This window comes from Phoca vitulina, unplaced genomic scaffold (assembly GCF_004348235.1).
Source record: "Phoca vitulina isolate PV1807 unplaced genomic scaffold, GSC_HSeal_1.0 scaffold38, whole genome shotgun sequence".
Taxonomy (NCBI): domain Eukaryota; kingdom Metazoa; phylum Chordata; class Mammalia; order Carnivora; family Phocidae; genus Phoca; species Phoca vitulina.
In genome coordinates, this window is record NW_022589741.1 from 12,722,950 (window position 1) to 12,741,509 (window position 18,560).

General features: G+C 48.6%; 1 long non-coding RNA gene and 1 pseudogene across 1 annotated transcript in view; one reads left to right on the forward strand and one right to left on the reverse strand.

The window, feature by feature from the left end:
- The window catches only part of LOC116646980, a 31,720-nt gene extending 21,225 nt beyond the window's left edge, over nucleotides 1–10,495 (reverse strand). Inside the window, exon 1 of the long non-coding RNA XR_004302242.1 lies at nucleotides 10,352–10,495. This is a non-coding gene — a long non-coding RNA (uncharacterized LOC116646980). The remainder of the gene's footprint in view (nucleotides 1–10,351) is intronic.
- A 531-nt stretch (nucleotides 10,496–11,026) lies between these two features.
- Nucleotides 11,027–11,440, forward strand: LOC116646977 (annotated as a pseudogene).
- Nucleotides 11,441–18,560: the final 7,120 nt, after the last annotated feature.

Genomic DNA, 18,560 nt, shown 5'->3' on the forward strand with positions numbered 1-18,560 from the left:
GGCAGGGGCCCAGAGCAAGCATCACACTTTCTAACACGTCATAATTCAGACTGGCTGGCTGTGAAGGGGAGAGTAGCCAGAAAGGAGGGTGGGGGAGCCAGATCTCCAAGAGCCTTCTTTGTCAGCCAGGCATGGAGTCTGCACTTCCAAGGGGGGGGTGGGGGGCCAACAGGGAGCAACAACAGGGTTTGGGGGATGTTTGGGTCCAAAGCAAGTTAGGGATCAGGGCACTGGCAAGGTGGGAACAGTAAGGAATTCTGGTGGTCTGGAAACCGTTTCTGAGCGTTTACGGAAAATTCTATCTCATTCCTTCCTTACGTGAGAGATACACTTGTGTATAAAAGGTTATAAATCACTGTCCCTCATACTCCATACTTCAGAAAGGATTTTCATGTCCATCTCCTCGTGTGATTCTATAAGAAGGTGGCAAGTAAGATCCCCCTCCATGTTACAGATGAGGAAACTGAGACCCGTAAGGTAAATCAACGCATCTAAAACTGCATAATAAATACAGTTGCATAGAGAGCTTCCTATTTGCCTAACAGAACGTTGTAACACAGATTATGGATGACCTTGGGTGGGGCAAGTGGCCGAGCGTCTTTACACCCTATCTCCACCTCAGCATAGAAGGAGCAAGTGGCCATGCCAGGAGCGGCCCCCACGGTTCTGAGAGCTGGCCCAGTGCCCTTGGCATGGCAGGCTGAGCAAAAGAGACCTCAGAAGCCACCCTACTTGAAGTCTGGGGGAATCAAGCAGAACCCCTACAATATACAAAACACTGGGGCCCGATCTGAATAGGTGTGGGCACATCCCATGCCAAGCCATCAGCGCCACATGGACATTGCTGGAAATTCCAACCCATGCATTAACCCTGCCTCCCAGACCGGAGTCCTATGGCATCCTAAGGGGGTGTAGTTATGGGGCCTCCTCACCAGCTTCTGGAAACTTGGCCTGTCCTGTTTTTAGACACCCTGCTCCCCCTGTCGCACCAAGGGCAAGAGCCAGTTCTCTTGGGCGTGCTGCTTAAGTAGGAAAATAAATAACCCCACTTAGAACAGCAGTGGCAAACAGGCTTCTGTCAGAGGGCCTTTCTGCCCTTCGCCCAGTTCCTGGGTATCCTCTCTACTAGAAATGCTTTTCAGGACAAGGGGGAAGAGATAGGGGAGGGGAGGGGAGGGTGGAGATGGACACTGTTCTTGAGAGGGTCTTTGTTGCTGTAATTTCCATCTTTCTCCAAGGGCTGAGAAGAGCCCCCGCAGAGCCGGGAGGGCTGCTCAATGCCATGGAGACTATTGTGTTATCAAAGGGAGAGGATTATGGCTCCGGTGGGGCGGGAGGAGTAGGAGTGCCAGCCGGAGCTGGAGACAGCCAAGAGAAGATGACAAGTCACTTAGGCCCTGGGTTGAGAGCCGGTGGCAGCTATGAGATGCAGAGACAGGTCTTGTCGATTCTGAAGGACCTTCAGTGTCACAGGAAACAACGCTCTCTAACAAGGAGCCGTCCCCCTGAAGTGGGGGAGGCTGAAGAGCAGCAGTGGCTGGGGGGGTGAGGGGCAGGATCACGCACATGGCCGAAGGCTGGCCTGGTAACGGCAGGTTGGCTAAGGCAGAAAGGGGCCCGTCAGAAAGGCCAGAATGAGGCCCACAGGACCTGAGTATTCAGGCCCCAGATGATTTGGATAGACCTGCACCTAGTAAGAGCTCAAGAAGCAATTGCTAGAGAGGACAGCCACCTCAGAGGTGACTCCCAGGGCCACCAGTTGACCAGGATGGACTGTGAGCTCACCTTGTGCCCAGCACCATGCTAGGCAACTTGTAGGGCACAGCAAAATGGTGGACATGGCCCTGCCTTCCGGATTGGCTGCAAATACATAGATAAATGGCACGTCCATGCCTGACCTCTCAGGGCTCACGGGAATGGGTGGGCAGGGAGCGGCTAGGCTGGAAGGCACCCCTCAGGCGAAATGGCAGCAGGAAAGAAGAGCAGAGGGCTGGGTGATTCCATGGAAATCATCGATTTAAATTCTCTGGGCCTCGGCGTCCTCATCTATACAACGGAGCACCTCGCACTCTGGGCTCTCTGGGGTGCCGCCCCAAAGGCACTCGCCCCAGCTTCCCACCAGGGTCTAGCTTCTCATCCTCCTGCAGCAGCAGGGAACCGTCCCTGGCATCCCTATCTCTCAGAATAGAACTAACGTGGGCCGTGATTTATTACCAAGCAGAAGGAGAAAGCAAGCCATGTCGGTATCTTTGAGGCAGCTGGTGACATCTTCCCAGAGCCCCCCCACCGCTATCCCACCCCACCACACCCACAATAAATCCGGGAGACACATTTTCCAGGCTCTCCCCTGACACATCTAATGGATGTCAGATGGGAGCGTCCGCATAGCAAATAGGAATCTAATCTATCCCCTCGTTCAGCCAAATGGAAACAGCAGGATATCCATGGCTGAGCCTCTAGCTTCTGGCGGGGGACACGTAAAAGGAAAATGGAAACAGATTACAGTCAGTCTGATATCCAAATAACAAATAGGTATCCCGGAGAGAAATTTGTTTTATTGATGTTCGGGAAGAGATCCACTGATTTCCTTGTCTGCCCTGCCTTGCCACTTTAATTGAGGAAGGTGCTAGTTAAAAGCCAAAGGAAAACGAAAATGAAAGAAGGTGCTTAATGTCTGGCAGGCATCTGTTCTCATGTACACACATCCACGCACGCACACACACACACCCCCGCACGGCTCTCTGGAATAAATGCTCGCAACAACCCAAAGTGTCAGTTGGAACCGGCCACTGATTGGGCACAGTTCATTCTCCCAGGGGTTGACAGGTGTTCTGGGCTTCAAGGCAGATGGATTGCGCAGGAAGGAATCAGCCACTGGGCCTGACGCCAGGGGGCTGGGGCCTGGGGATGTCGATTCCCCGGGGAGTTGCTGAGACCGGCCTGGGATTCAGGCAGAGAAAGGGGGTGGCCCCCTGGAGGCCAGGGAGGGCCAGTGGGATCTTACCAACAACTCTCACAAAAATCTCAGCTCTGGACCTCCCAAAATTGGAAGGGAAAATGAAGCCAAATAGTGAAAGGAAGGTAATCGGCTCAAAGGAAAGAAGCAACAGTGTAAGAAAGACAAGAAGTGGGTAAGGCCTTAGTGCCATGCCAGCCTGATGTTTCCTTAGCATCGGGGCCACGGTCTACCTCCGAAGATGCCAGGTAGGAGGGGAGATGTTTGTGATGCTATAAATATAGTTTATGGGCTTTGGTTTATCTTTACGACGGACGCAATAAATAATTTACTGGTTAGTAAAAGATCAAAGACACTGCAAGAGCTGCAGCCTGAAATATCAAAACTTCTACTGTTTCTATGGAAGCTCTATCAACCATGCAAATTTACTCCTCGATGGGCTAAGTTTATGGCCCTGTGCCCTGGTCCCCAAAAGGTAAAATTTCCAAGAAAACAGAATAAACCAACACCGGGGCCAACAGACATAGGAACAGACATAAATTATCACAGAGCTGGGGTAACAATGCAGCTGATCCCACAGGGTTAGTCATTGTAATTGTGGGAAGTTGCACTGACCCAGTCCCACTTGACCCCTTACCTGCCCCCAGAGAATCTCAGAGGGGATGCACATACTTATAAAAGCCAACAAAAGTATGTGATTGACCTTCTGAGAAATCATTGCAGAGAAACTGAAGATCTGAGTGAGTGGAGAGTGAATGGCCCTAAATCCAGTTAAGGCAACATGGGTATTTTACCAGGAGGACTGGCTGTGCTCGTCGTTAAGGTCGGGGAATCTCTGGGGGGTAAAGGCTATAATAATAGGAGAAGGTGCTAGGTTTGGATCCTGGAAAAGGAAGCCCAAAGAACGCCCTGCCCACTCTCTTCCCACCCAGCTCTATCCTTGTGTTCAGGCCACACGCCCCAGCTCTGTCTCCTCCCACCCCCCCACCCCGACGAATGCAAAACAGCTCCTCCTTGGCCATCATGGGCCTCGGGATGTGCACACTGGCAATGGGCCTGGGGTAGAGGACCTGGGAGCCAGCTTGGGGCTGTTTGGACAGGGAACTGCCAGGTCCCAGGTGAGGGGAGGGCCAGAGCGAAGCCCTCTGAAGCAGAAGCTCAGGGCAAGGGCTTTATTCCCTAGGTCTGCAGTGGTAGTAGCCTAAGGAACAAGTGTTGTTGGGGTCTTTCCTGCACTGGCTAGAAGGGACAGACACAGACCCACCCCAGCATTCCAGGTTCTGAAGAGCAGGTTGCAGCAGTGATGAAGGGTCATTGGTTCATCGGGCCTCACTGTTCACAGGCTTCCACAAGCCCCCAATCCATGTGCCTTTGGGCTGTTGGGTCATTTCTCTATTGTTCTGGAACAAGGAGAAGCTCCGAAGAGCAGATAGAAGTCTCTGTCCACTGCCAGAAACAGCCCCTTTTCAATCACTCCACTGCAATTCTTTCTCCGTCTCTTTATGAGTTAGCGTGCATCAGCCCCCCTTGAGCCCAGTGGCCTCTGAGTACCCTTGTCCCTGTTGCCCTACCTTTTTCACGGGGCCACTGCGGGCATTTGGGGCGGGAGGAGTCTTTGTTGTAGGGGACCGTCCTGCTCATCGCAGAGTATTCAGCATCCCCAGTGCCGACCCACTGAGGCAGACCCAAAAGCTGTCCTTGTCGAGGACACAAACCAACGTCCCCACAGTTCTAAGCCCCGCCTTCCGGTGTGCAATGCAACCTCCCCCATCGGAACCACTGCTCCAACTGCAACGCAAGAAGGAAAACGTGGAGCCAGACACGAAGGATGGGCCAACTGGGAGACTCGGACTTGGGAATGGACCGACACCACAGATCAGACAGAAATGGGGACGGATAAACGATCGGGGAGGGGGCGGCCCAGACAATTTGCAATCAACCTCACACATGCTTGCAGGTTGATACAATCAGCAAATCGGCATTTTATTTTCTTTAATGGGAGAGAGAGGTGAAGACACGTTTGAACCCGGCTGCCACCTTGAAAGAGACAATCAGCCATTGCCCCGTCTCCCAAGGCTCCCCCTAGAATCCCTTTGGGATGTGGAAACCTGATGAGATTAAACAAATAGAGCTACCTCCGCTCCCTTTACTCAGTCCCAGCCTGCCCTTCTCCCACCTCCCAGGCTGTCCTATCCCTAATGAAAGCCAAGTGCTGATGAATTGGTGGTGGGTTGCTTTGCTGTCTTCCTAAGTGGCTTCTCCCCACTTAGGGTAGGAGGCGGCTCTGGCAGGGTCAGCGAGAATGTCAGACTGTAAACGAGCTGGCCGGCAGCTACATTCATTAGAGCAACTCGATGCCACTCAGGCCCAGACAGCAGCCGGGGCTGGAATGAGTCAGAATGGAGGGTCTCCGGGCCTACACTCCCCCCTCCCCTGCCTGGCAGCACTCTGCCCATTTCCCCTGCCCTCCCCGTACTCAGCTTCAGGAGAGTCCTGCTCAAGGGGAGCGCTGAGGCAGGAGCACCTCAGGGTCCCAGGCAGGAGGACTCTTTCCTTCCACCGTAGGGAGGGGATAGAGGATTGCAGAAGAAGGTCCAACTATCCCCTGCTTTGCCAGCTTTGTCTTCTTATGCATGAACCCACCATGGTCCTTGTATTACAGGCCCTTTCCCTGTTTCCCTGCATCCCTGCACACATCTGATCCAGGCAGCTGGCTGAGCTGGCCATGGGCCCAGAATTCCCAAAAGGATGCTAAGTGGACGCCCCATGGGGCATGTGACCAGCACCCCCGCGATCTGGGTCCTTTCCCTCACTGTCATCTAAAATTAAGGGAGAAGGAGCTTGCTTTTGTGGGGACCATGGGAGACCAGCTCTGCTTCCACAGCTTGTCTCTGTTCTCCTCTGCTCTGAAACAAATCACTTGTGACATTATGCGCCTGCTCCAGAGACTGCAGCCAAGTACTTCACGGAAGCCTCTGGAACAGTAGGGTATGAACCAACACCAGTATATGGCACAGACATTGATAATTATTCTCCTTACTATTTACTGAGCACCCACCGGCATGCCTTAGTCTCTGTACCAAGCTCTTCAGTTATATTATCTTACTTGATCCTAATAGCAATCCCGCCAGTTAGGTATTATGATTATCCCACATTTTCAAAGCGAAGGCAACTGAGGCTCAGAGAGGCTAAATAACTTGCCAAGGGTCACCTCTGCACGATGCTCTACTCTGTGGCGCGCAGTCCCTAGAACAGAGATCACAAATACTTGCCAAGTGAAAGAGTGAATTAAACGCTCAACTTTGTCTTCGGTAATGCAACTTTCTAACCCCACCCTGCAGCCAAACCCAGCCAGCCAAACTATTTTGTTTATCCAATAAATACTTATTGAGCACTTACTCAATTGTGTTCACTGCTGTGAGGGGGTACAAAGAAGCAGCCACTGGAAAAGTTAATGGAAACAGTCAACTAATAAAAAGTTAGCAACATTTAGCATTAACTTGAATTAATTTCAAGGTTATCTGTTTCCCCTTTTAGCTAATTAAACGTTAGTGAAATGGTGCATAACTAGTTGACTACAGAGTAATGTAGCAAAAAGAACACTGGATTCGAAGTCAGGGGTCCTGGGTTCTAAAACCTCACCAGTTCCTCAGCACGCGAACATGGGCAAGACGCCTGACCTCTCTGAGCCTCTGCCTTTGTTACCTAATCTGAGTCTGAGTGTCACTCAGCCCCATCAAGTGTGGGCACAGCCATTTGGAGAGAAAATGTACAGCAGCAAGATTTATAAATCTTAAAGCTCCAGAAACACGGGAGATGGTATTCTTTCTCTCTCTCCATTTTTTTTTTTTTTTTGAAGGTTGAAAATTAGTCCGTTGACAGTGTTTAAATTTTTTTTTTTGAAAGCAATAATGGGCAATTTGTCCATAAGCTTATAAATTTGCTTGAAACTTTCCCTGAAACAATTTGTTCTTTCCACATAATTTGCAGAGTGACAATATAACAATGTTGCTAGACTACCATGTCAAGGACTTTTTAATTTGGTGATAGCAGAGAAGGGAAACCATAATTAAAATAAGGCAGGACACTGACATGGTTTAGTGCCAATAGCCTGGTCGTCGGGCTTGCTTCTCATTTTCCACAGCGTTCACACTGGGGGTGTTGTATAGAAGTGGGGCGCCTCTCTTTTAGTCCAGTGGGACTACAGTTTTCCCCGAAGGCAAGGATGGTGTCTCCATGACCTTCTCAGCATGGCCTCAGCACACACCCCAGTGGAAGGAAATGGTGCGTTTATTGCCTAGACCTCAATTATAAAGGAAGCTTGAATGAGGGTCACGGTCAACAGAAAATGCTAAAAATTTCACGTTTAGATTTGAGTTTGGGTTGAGGGATCCTCTGGGGGAAAGAAGCAAAGAAAGGAGGCTGATGTCTTTGGGGTGAGGTGGTTTTGGCGGGTGAGCTGAGTCTGTCACATCATCATTGGCCATTGCGATGCCAAACAGGTGATACTCAATGAGTATACTGCTTTTGTCCAATGCTATGCTCAGCTCATCTAATTCTCCCAGCAAGTATAAAGTACAATGAGTGGTCCTGCTTTACAAATGAGGAAGCAAAGGCCCAGCAAGGTCATGAAACGACCCCAGCCTCCACCACCCTGTCCTCACAAAACAAAACCCGCAGCTTAGAAAAGGGCAGCTGACTCGGAAGCCCCGGGGTCCTGACCCCTGTGTCCTCTGCCGCTGGATGCAGCGAGCGGCCCCAAAGTCATCTTGCTCTCTACTCAAAATGAGATCATTCTCCAACTTTAAAAAGGAGAGAGCCCGAGAGAACGATGATTTTTTTTTTTTTCATTCAGGTAAGTCCAGAGAATGACGAAGCTGAGCAGCACTTGGCTTCTGGCCAGTGTGGTTGTCTTTCCATGGACTGTGACTGATCCAAGCTGGGACATTGCTGACTTAATTTCGCAAACCTACAAATGTACTAGAGACAAGGTGGGTGCCAGCGCTGCTGTGCAGACTAGCAAGAGGTGTTTCTTGATCAGGAATGTCTATCCCTCCCAGTCATGAACAGAGTGCAATGTGGGAGTTGGAAGCAGGAGAAATTACTTGGCCTGTTACCAAGTATTTTTAACAGCTTCAATTTCTCTCCCTTGGCTTGACCTAACCACAGGAGGAGATGGATGCCTGGCAAGCCATGAATCTTGCTCAGGAAGTCACTCTCTCCAGCTGTAAATGGAGCCCTGTGAATCCGGAGCCTGGTCTGGTGACTGGCAATCATGAGGACACCGCAACAGGATGCATGTGCACATACAGACACACAGGCCAGCAGTCCGATCGGCACCAGGGCCCCAGGGCCCGCATGGTTCCTCATTGACCCAGTCTCAGTCGCGGACTTACACCCTCAAACTCTCAAACAACGTATTCAGAAGGAAAAACAAAACTATTCCACACGGAGGATGTTGAATGAATGAATGAATGTTTATCATTTGGAAACTCTAAAAAAAAAAATCTAGTTCTCAAAACATTTCAAGTCTCTAGCACACTTTTGAGCAATTTTGAGTTAAGTCCTTTTAAATTGTTCAACTCAAATGTTGACCCTTATTTAACTACAACAATGTCATAGATAAGACATGAACCTTTTAGCTTGTTAGTAACTGGTTTATTCATACCCTCCCACTTGTGAAATATTGCCTCTGCCCACAAGGAGGTCAGGCATAGTAGGAACAAAGAGACACGTACCCTAAATAAGCTCAATTCAAGGTACCAGGTGATCAGTGACACATGTACAGTGTTAAAAAGGAAAGGGAGCGTTTGCTTCTTGGTGGGCAATCAGAGGAGACTTCCTGGAGGAGGCTCCTAGGAGAGGAAGTTGAAGAACAAGCAGGACTTTACTAGGTAGATTTGGAGGGAACAGTGGGGAAAGGAGAAAGACTCAGAATTTGGGTTAATGGAATGAAAAGTGGGCCAGTTTAACTTGAGCATGAAGTTTATGTAGGGTGATGAGTGGGAGCTAGAATGGGGGATGTAAATTGGGACCAGATTATGCTGAGTTTTGAATGTCAAGGTAAGGCTTCTGGGGTTTCTTTGGGACACAATGGGGAGCTGTTGAAGGTTATTGAGCAGGGAAGACAAATGATCAAATTACTTTGTTCCCAGTCCCTGTTTTCTGAGGTCATATGATCCTTTCTGGCAGATACTACGCACAGCCTTAGAAGGAAGCCAAACTACTCTCCCAGGCAGCGGTTAACCTGGCGGTGCTTCCTGCCTGCTCTCCATGCCCAGAAAGCTCTTGAACAAGTCCCCTTTCTGGGCATGCAGCCTGGGTCAGCTTCCCTGAGCTCCTCTCTCTAACTCCTGCTTTATGGAACACACTCCACATTTCTTAAATGAGGCTCCAGATTCTTCTGTAGCCATGATTCAGTAACAGCAAACCTTTCTCTATTCCCAGAAAAATAAGTTAATTGATGATTGCCTTAATTATAAATTTTTCAACTACAAATTTATTTTTAAATGTTGGCCCCTGCTACAGTTTGCCTTTAATAGAATCTTGTATGCGGGGCTCCTGGATTTCGCACAAAATTTTTTTTTTTTTTTTTTTTTTTTTAATTATATTTTTAATTAGCCTGGGCTTTGAAGTTGGGCCCATCGGGATCAGAATCCTTGGTCTACCACGTACTAGCTCTGTGACCTTCAGCAAATCGATTGCCATTTCTGGGCCTCGATACACTCATCTGCAAAATGTGGACCATTATGCCGTTCCCACCTGGGTGTTACAAGAACTAAATGAAATTAAACACATGTGGAGTGCCTAGCCAAGCGGCAGGCACTTTGAAGGCCTCAACGAGTACCCTATCTCCCATTCCCTCCCTCACCCCTTCCCCTTCCCCTGCCCTTGGGGGCGAGAAGTGTGCTTTATACCAAGGCTAGAGGTATCAGCCTTTTGAGATGTTCTACGGAGGGAGAGGCAGTGCTGGAGTGTGGACCCAGCATGAACCGTAGGTGCGGGACAGACCTGGGTTCAAAGTCTGGCAGTCCTCCCCAGCAGTGTGACTTGGGTAAAGACCTGATCCTCTCCAGACTTCAGTCTCCTCCTATGAGAAATACCACCTGCCACGTGCAATCACTGTGACAACCCTTGAACAGACACAGGCCGTGCTCCTTAGCACCAGGCCTCTCGCTTAGCAGGGCTCAACACGTGTTAGCGTCGGAAGCTTCCAGCAGGCAACCTCCACAACTTTGAGGACCATTGGGCTCAGACCTTTCCCCTCTCCAACCCACCTTCACCGTTACCCTTTCTTCTCTTTTTGTCAAGATTTTCCATCCTCTGGCATGCACCCTTCCTTCCTCCTAGGATAGGTGAGCAGGTTCAATGAGCACATGCAGGGAAGACACTTACCGCTCGAGGCTGAGCCACACCAACTGTCTGTGGTGTGCCGAGCATCTTTCTCCCAACCACAGCCAGCTTCATCGGCTCTGCCATCACAGCCTCTTCTGGGGCATCTTGGGGCTTTCTCCAAATTCACACTCAAAGCCCACAGCAGGACCAGTCCTCTTATCTGCAACAACCACAAAACCAAGGGTCCTTGTAAAGCACAACTGGGGAGGGGGGCTCATTTCCTGGGGGAAACCAGAGGGGTCAGCAGCCAGGACAGAGGAAAGCCAGGCCCATGGGCCCAGCAAAGGAAGCCGAGTGGATGATTTCCTACCCACTCTTTGTCCATTTTGCTTAAATCAAAGCTCATAGCCATCTCTCTCCCTTAATCAAAGCAATTGTTATTTCTGCTAACTTGCCCTGTGGACATTAATTAACTCTCTACCAAGCATGGCCAGATCCCACAGAAGTCAGTGCCCCATGAGACAGAGAGGTCCCTAAGTAGCACTGCTCCATGCATCAGGGAGGAGTAGCTGTTTGTCCTCTGCCCCCATGTCCCCTGCCAGCCTGGGAGAGCTGGGGACTTTGGCCTCAGAAACTCAGCCTCCAAGAAGGGAATTATCCTATCTCCCTAAAAAACAGAGAAATGCCCTTGCCGAGGGAAGGATCAAAGGATGAAAATAATCCACGTTCACAGCCATGCTGTCCAAGGGTCTTCTGTTGTCCGGGCAGGTCTTTGGATGCAAGAAGACCACCACAGCCTCAGAAAAGTGAATGGGCGGCCCCTCAAGATGATCAAGCTGCACATGCAGCAATAGAAGCTACTGGAACCTGCCTCTGGGCAAGGAGTGAGTTGCCTGGGTGGACTTCTGGGTCCATGTGAAGGGTGGTGGTCACACGGCCCAGATTTATGCAATCTGCTAGTCCATCTCCAAAGTCCTGGTGGCCTATTATCAGAAATACCTGGATGAGGCTTCTAAGAAGGAGATCAAAGACATCCTCATCCAGTACAAGCAGACCCTGCTGGTAGCTCCCCACGGTAGCCCCCACTGCAAACCCAAAACAATTGGTGGTCCTGGGGCCCAAGCTCACTACCAGAAATCCTACCAATAAGCCCATCAGGGGATCAGGGTTCATCTTTATAATAAACAATTTTGGGGGGCACCTGGGTGGCTCAGTCGGTGAAGCATCTGCCTTTGGCTCAGGTCATGATCTCAGGGTCCTGGGATCGAACCCTGAGTTGGGCTCCCTGCTCAGCAGGGAGCCTGCTTCTCCCTCTCCTTCCACTCGTGCTGTCTCTCTCTCTCAAATAAATAAATAATCTTTTTAAAAAAATTAAAAATATATATATTAAACAATTGTCACAGGACTTAAAAAAATAAAGGTTGAAAAGAATCACTTCTGGTTTTATTTGTTTTGCTGTTTACCACTCATTGACCCTTCACCTCTTAGAGTTAGAAAAAAAGTCATCTGGCTTTTTCATTTCACTGTGAGGAAATGAGGTCGGAGTGGCTGTGAGACTTGCCCAAGGTCATGGGAACTGCATTTGGCTGAGGGTTCCCTCCACAGTTCCCCAGCGGTGGACACAGCCGCTGCTTTGGAAGCAAACACTGGCGGAGAAGTTGACACTGAGTCTACCCACTTCTCAGTGAGATTTGTATTGAGCACCTATTGTGTGCTAGTCACTTTCAGGTATATCATGTATATTATTTCATGGGGTTGTCTTGTTCAGTGCTGGACTCCTTCCAGCACTGCCACATAGTAGTTGCTCCGCAATGGGGGGTTTCTTCTTAGTCTTGGGAGCTGGGGATGGAGTAGCAAGAGTGGATTTAGAGTCAGTCTGGGTTTGAACCTCATCCCTGCCACTTGTCAGCTTTTTGGCCTTTACCTCTCTAAGCCTCAGTTGTCCTATCTCTAAAATGGAGGTGATAACTAATGGTAAGTTTTAAAGTCATTGTATGTGAAGGACCTTTTATACCTAGTAGGTACTCAGCCAATTATAGCAGTTCCTGTCATTGAACATGCTGCTATTGATCAGCTCCTTGAAGTCTGATCATCTCAGAAATTAAGACACATAAATACATAACCACAAAGCAAAGCAGAGAAGAGACCAGTGGAGGGCCATGCAGGTTTCAGAGGGTGCCCTTACATCTGGGAATGACGGAAGGCTGTCTGGAACAGGTGCCATTGTATTTGAAAGAGCTGCACGGATTGAGGGGGAAGAAGGGATGCTGAGAAAAAAAGCAAAGATAAGGATGAGGAGACAAGAGAATGCAGCAAGTGTTCAGGTCCAAGAGCATAGAGATCTAGAATTTTGGGAAGACTGGAAGTTTAGGGGAGTGAAGATGAATCCGGAAAAATAAGTAGAGGTCAATTTGTGGTGGCTAAAGATTGCGGATCTTATTCTGCTGACAGTGCAGAGTCAGAAAAAGATTTCAAATAGGGTAATGGTAAGAAAAGAGCTGAGACTTAAAATGATTAATTAGGCCAAGTGTCCGGCATCATTTGGAGGACAGATAAGAGAGGAGAAGCTATTGCAATGGACCCAACTTGAGCAAATGAAGGCCTGACATAGGGAGTAACATGGGGAGGGAAAGATAAAAATGAATATAAGACAAAGATCAGAGGTAAAAGAGAGAGGACTGAGCCACAGACTGGATGTCATAGAAATGAGGGAGAGGGAGGGCAGGAGGAAGGAGAGAAATGGAGATGCCATGAATCCAAGTGGGAAAGCAGCAACAGTTGATCAGAGGCACGGAGAAAGAAAGACCAGGAGGTTACCTTGGAAGGAGGGCTCAGGAGACCTGGTAATGTAGAAAGAGCTGCAGAAAGAAAGAAAAGATGCAGGAGAGAGAGTAACTGGGAGAGTAAGAGTAAGACCCTGTGTGAGGCCAGAAGCCTTCCTGGGGTCCTTGGTCAGCACAAGGGAGGGGAGTGGAAAAACAAAGGAAGACACAGAAGAACTTTAAGCTGGGGAGAAGGAAAAGCGAATTTATTCATGGATATTCTCATTCCTTCCATAAACATCCACTGAGTGCCTACTACCTGCCAGTCAGAAAGCCCACCCTTCTGAGTCTGCATTAGACTCCCCAGCAAGTTAGAGGCAAGGCCAGCTGCCATGGGGGAGGGTTCAGGGTCCTTGGGAACTTACTAAAAATGTCAATTCCTTGGCCCACCCCCTAAAGATATCAGATCAGTATCATTTTCCAGGTGGCTCTTTGGGAGATCATAGTTGGAGGGTGAATTAAAAGCTTGTGGGAGTTTTGGGGTCATGGCTGAGGCACCAGATTTGTAGGGAAGAGCAGGGGAGGGGAGGGGGTGCCTGCAGGCATCACTAAGGGGGCATTGCAAATGGTCCAATTCTTAACGCCATGAGTCCTGGCACACCCCCATTTCTGACCTCATCTTCCACCTTTTCCCAACCCCTGAGAAACCTTCCAGGAGTCCAGGGAACTAGACACCCTAAGCCTTCTAGGCTTCCTTCAGCTCTGATATTTAATTACAATTACATTTAATACATCCAACAATCAGATCCGTTCAGAGGAGACAGTCCTCATGATAATGCCTAATGTTTGTGATGAATGTCACAGTTTTCAGCAATTTCATGCATATTACCGTACATTATATCATACCAGCATTTCTTCAAGTATGATCCATAGACCACCAGCATCAACATTACCTGGGAGCATGTTAGAAATGCAAATTTGTAGGTCTCAGCCCAGACCTATTATCAATCACCTGGAGACCAGGGCCCTGGAGGCTGAACTTCTAATATGCTCTGGGGTGATTCTGAAGAAAACTCTAACTTGGCAACTGCAGATATAGTAAAAAATAAAAAAAAAATAATAATCTTTGTCCCTAGTTTATTGCACAGTGCTTCAAAAACCCTTGGGAATTCCCTGATAGGAGTGTCTTTTGTTATTCATAACGAGCTCCTTTTAAACATACCTGAGTTTATGCTAATAGTGGGCCTTTATGGCCAAACCAGCATGGCCAAGAGCAAGACTTTCAGTCCCACCCCACAATCTCTGGGGAGGGCAGAGGGACTGGAGATTGAATTCCATTGCATGGCCGTTGATTTAATCAACCATGCCTATGTAATGAAACTCATCATACCTCCAGATACTGACACTCAGTGGACCTTCCTGGTTGGTGAACATACTGATATGCTGGGAGGGTGATGTGACCTGATTCCATAAGGAGAGAGTATGGAAGATCCATGCCACCCCTCACTCTGAGACCATTTGGCTATTCCTGAGTTGTATACTTTATAATAAAACTGTAATTACAAGTATAGTGCTTTCAGTGAGTTCTAACAAATTATCAAACCTGAAGGGACAATGTGGGAACCCCTGAATTCGTAGCATGTCAGACAGAAGTGCAGATAGGACAGGGACCTCATTTGTGGCAGGCATCTGAGGTTAGGGCAGTCTTGTTGGGGACATTGGCCTTCACATTGGGATCGCACGGGAACTTTGGGTAGTGTCAAAATTAAATCGAATTGCAGGAAACTCCATTGGTGTCAGAACAAAGGAACCATAGTCTTATATAAGCCAAAGCATAATCTTGCAAGTTACATATCAATATCCTCATGCTACAGATGGGGCGGAGACACAGGGAGGGAAAGTGGCTTACCCACAGGCAGAGAGCCATTCTGGAGCAAAGCAGGAATACGCATTTAGGTCCCTGGCCCCAGGTCATGCCTCTTCCCTCCAGGCCTTCCCTCCTGACCACAGCTGCCTCATGGGCTACGATGCCCCCAAGTCAGTGGTAAAATCACAAACTTAGGGGCTGGAACCTGCCTTGTGGTCGTGGTGGTGGGGGGGGAGGAGTTACCTCATTCAACCCATCAAGGCCAACTGCCAGGGAGGTAATAAAAAAGACCTGAGGCCCTCAGACCTCTGAAAGTTTAAATTACACCTTCCTGAACGTGCGTGTCTTGTGTAATCCTCAAAGATTTGTAACTGTGACAGCCTAGGAAAATTACAGGTGACTTGAAGCAATTTAATGATAATAAAAATAAAATAAAAACAGTAAACAGCACTGCTGCTCCCTCTAATTTCCCAGCATCTTTATCATATAAATGCCGCCATTCTTCTCCCCACAGACGATTAATGAATCTGCAATTGCCACAACTGGATGCCATGCTCACCTCGCTCATTCTTTCTGCTGCGGCTGGGGCTGGTGCTGCAAGAAGCCCCTCCCAGCCCCGATGCCAGGGCTCTCCAGGCCCCGCCAGACCTCAGGAGCAGTCCTCGGCCGGGCCCCGGGGCCCTCCTCCAGACGCCAGGCTTTCCTCCCCTGCCCCTCACCCCCGTGGCCCAGAGCTGTCTTCAGCCAAGTGTGTGCTGGAGCCCAGCTGATCTGAGCAACCACAAATTGACCTTCTCTCTGGGTGTCTCCTTGCCTCCCTCCTGGTGTTAATATGCTCCTTAAAGAGCTGCAAACTCAACAAGTCTCTGTTATGCAGGTTAATTCCGAGCGCAGCCAAGCTGTGATCAAATGACCTTTACCCACTTCCCTGCTAATTTTGATGGGCAGCTCCATTTTCCTTCTCCCTCCTGGTCCCCCCTCGCTCTAAATTGGAAATCTATCAATTTTCTAGGTAAATGGAAAATAAAGACACACCGGCAGAAGCAACACACTCGCCCGCACACACACTCACGCTAACACTAACACTAACACTAACACACCATTGTTAGGGCAGACGCTACACCAGACCTGCTGTTTTTTTTTTTCCTTAATTCTTAATTTCCAGATCTCAGAAGAACGCAGGAGCTGGGTCCTGAGCTGATGCCAAAAGAAAATAAAGGTGTTGAAAGAGAATCCCTTGCCCACAATTGTATTCCTTGCTTCATCAGTGGAAGATAGTAACAGTTTTAATAAATGGGGGGAATAGTAACAATAAAAACTAACGTTTATTGGGGCGCCTGGGTGGCTCAGTCATTGAGCGTCTGCCTTCGACTCAGGTCATGATCCCAGGGTCCTGGGATCGAGCCCCGCATCGGGCTCCCTGCTCGGCAGGAAGCCTGCTTCTCCCTCTTCCACTCTCCCTGCTTGTGTTCCTGCTCTCACTAACTTTCTCTCTCTGTCAAATAAAAAAAAAAAAAAAATATATATATATATATATATATATATATATATATAAAAACAACTAAGGTTTATCAAGTGCTTACTACTTACCAGTCACATACCAAGAATGAGCTCATTTAATTTTCTCAATACCTCTATGAAATGAGAGTTATTACCCCCAGTTTATAGAAAAAGAAATGGAGGCTTCAAGAGATTATGTAAAATGCTTAAGGACACACATACAGAAAGAGTCAGAGTGAGCATTCGAACCTGGATGGTCTGATTCCAAAGTCAAGTTCTTGCTTTGTTACCAGCAGCATGATCCGGGACCTATCATGTAATCACATGAGTCCTCAGTTTCCCTACCTGCCCCATGAGGATAATCAGATTTACCTCATCAGGCTCCGGGAGGATACATTCAGTGGTGACCATCCTTTGAAAGCTACGAATCATGGTCGGTTCACTGTTATTATAATGATGATTATTGATTCAGTTAATTAATTCCTTGTACAAATATTTCCTGATCACCTACTATGTGTCAGCCCTGTTCTAGGCCTGGGAATACAGCAGTGAAAAAAACAGATAAATATCCCTGTCTCCCAGGAGGCATTCAAGTGGGGAAAACTGACCAAAAACAAGTAGAATACATAATGAGTCAGATGAGGGTTAATGCTAGAGAGAAAATAAAGTTGGGGGGGGCGTCTAAGGGGTGAAGGCGGGAGGGCTGCAATTTGACACAGCTTGGTCAGGAAGACCTCACAGAGCAAGTGATATTTGGATAAAAGTTGAAAGGAATGGGGGTAGCCAAGCAGGCAGGTATCAGAGAAAGAGCACTCTGAGCAGTGGGAACAGCAAATGGAAAGCCTCCGAGGCTGAGGCTGAGCCAGCAAGGAGGCCAGAGTGGATGGGCAGAGGGAGGGAGGAGAAAGAAGCAAGAGATGAGTCCAAAGAGGTAAAGCGGGTGGTGGGCCATGTAAGGCCTCGCAGGCCACTGGCTCTGACCCTATGTGTGGGGAGGGGGCTGGTGCACACGGGTGCGTGGGAGGGTCTGAGCAGAGCAGTGACATAATCTAACAGTTTTAAAGGCTCACTGTGACTACTACAGGAGGGCAGGAGCAGAAGCAGGGAGACCAGTTAGGAGGCTGGTGCCACTAACCTAGATGGCAAAAGATGGTGGCTTGAATAGGAGGGCGCAGTGGGGGTGATGAGATGTATTTGGATTCTGAATATATCTGAAGGTAGAACCACCCAGACATGCTGATGGATTTGGATGTCAGTGGGTAAGAAAGCAACAAATCACTGATGACTTCACCATTTCCGACCTGAGCAGATGGAAGAATGGAGCTCCACTTACCCAAATGGGATAAAGTAGGACAGGTAGGTGTTATGGGTTGAACCACAAGAGATATGTTGAAGTCCTAATCCCTAATACCTGAGAATGTGGCTTTATTTGGAAATAGGGCCTTTGCAGAGGTAGTCAAGTTAAGATCGGGTCATTAGGGTGGGCTCTGGTAAGACCGGTGTCCTTATAAAAATGGAAAATTTGGACACGGATTCACATACACACACAGGTTGGAGCTGGAGAGAAGGTTGAAGTCACACAGCCACAAGCCAAGGAACTGCCAAAAGTGAGGAGAGGGACATGGACCAGATCCTCCCCTAATTCCTCAGAGGGAGCAGCACTCTGACAACACCTTGATTCAGACTCCTAGCCCCCAGAACTGCGAGACAATACATTTCTGTTGCTTAAGCCACTCAGTTTGTGGTACTTTGTTATGGCTGGTTTGGAGGGTAGGTCAGCAGTTCCGTTTTACACATTCAGGTGGAGATGAGGAAGAAGCAGCTAGGTAGGAATCTGGGGTTGAGGGATGAGGACTGAACTGGACACATCCGTTTGAGAGTCATCTTCTCTGCTGAGAACTTACAGCCAGGGCACTGGTTGCGATCACATAGGGCAGATAGAGAAGAGGTATAAGGACTGAGCTCTGGGACACTCCACCATTAAGAGGACAGGGAGTTAAAAAGCAGTTGATGAGTGGAGGAGAAGCAGGAGAGGTGGTGTCCTGAAAGGCAAATGAAGGAAATGTTTAGGGAAGGAAAAAGTCATCAGCTGTCAAATGTCAGCAATGAGCCAAGTCTGATGAACACAAAGAATAGACCA